The following is a 629-nucleotide window of genomic DNA, read 5'->3' as shown; positions in this document are numbered from 1 at the left end:
TTATACTCAACGTAATTTAATTCGACATGTTTTGTTATGATGATTTTTTAATTGTTCTAATTCATATGTTTTGCCTCCTTGAGGTCTAATAACTGAGAAGCTCATATATCATTGTTATACTTGAACCTTGATGTCTCTTTTCTAAATCTTAAGGAAAAAAGAAGGAAAAATCTTTCTTCTTTAACATGCCTTGCAATTGTGTTTGCAAATACTAGTCAAATAAATTCTTTAGTTAGCTTCCAGTTCCAATAATTTTGGACTTCTCATAATCATCTAAGCCAGAATTTATTTGTTACCTTTAAGTACTTCATATTAGAACTAGTTATTTAAAAGTACTTGGACAATGTAGTACAAAAGTGGCTGTAGTTTAGTGGTGAGAATTCCACGTTGTGGCCGTGGAGACCTGGGCTCGAATCCCAGCAGCCACAATAAACATATATTTTTGTGATTTACTTTGTGGGTTGGGTTTCATGTTAATGCGCCATGAGTTTGAGACTCATTAATCAACGCACTCTTTTTTCACTATGTATGTATAATCTAGCGTATGTGAATTAGGTCCACGTTTTAACAGCACGTTCAAGCCAACTTTCAGCTCGTTCAACTTAATCTCGGTCAGCATAAGATGGTGT

General features: G+C 34.2%; 1 non-coding gene across 1 annotated transcript; it reads left to right on the top strand.

Annotated features, from left to right (window-relative positions):
• The first annotated feature begins 356 nt into the window (after nt 1-356).
• TRNAH-GUG (transfer RNA histidin (anticodon GUG)) lies at nt 357-428 on the top strand. Its single transcript has one exon. It is a non-coding gene; the product is annotated as a tRNA-His (tRNA).
• The last annotated feature ends 201 nt before the right edge of the window (nt 429-629 follow it).

Source organism: Nicotiana tabacum, chromosome 18, assembly GCF_000715075.1.
Source record: "Nicotiana tabacum cultivar K326 chromosome 18, ASM71507v2, whole genome shotgun sequence".
NCBI classification, from domain to species: domain Eukaryota; kingdom Viridiplantae; phylum Streptophyta; class Magnoliopsida; order Solanales; family Solanaceae; genus Nicotiana; species Nicotiana tabacum.
This window is presented reverse-complemented; position numbering and strand designations above follow the sequence as displayed.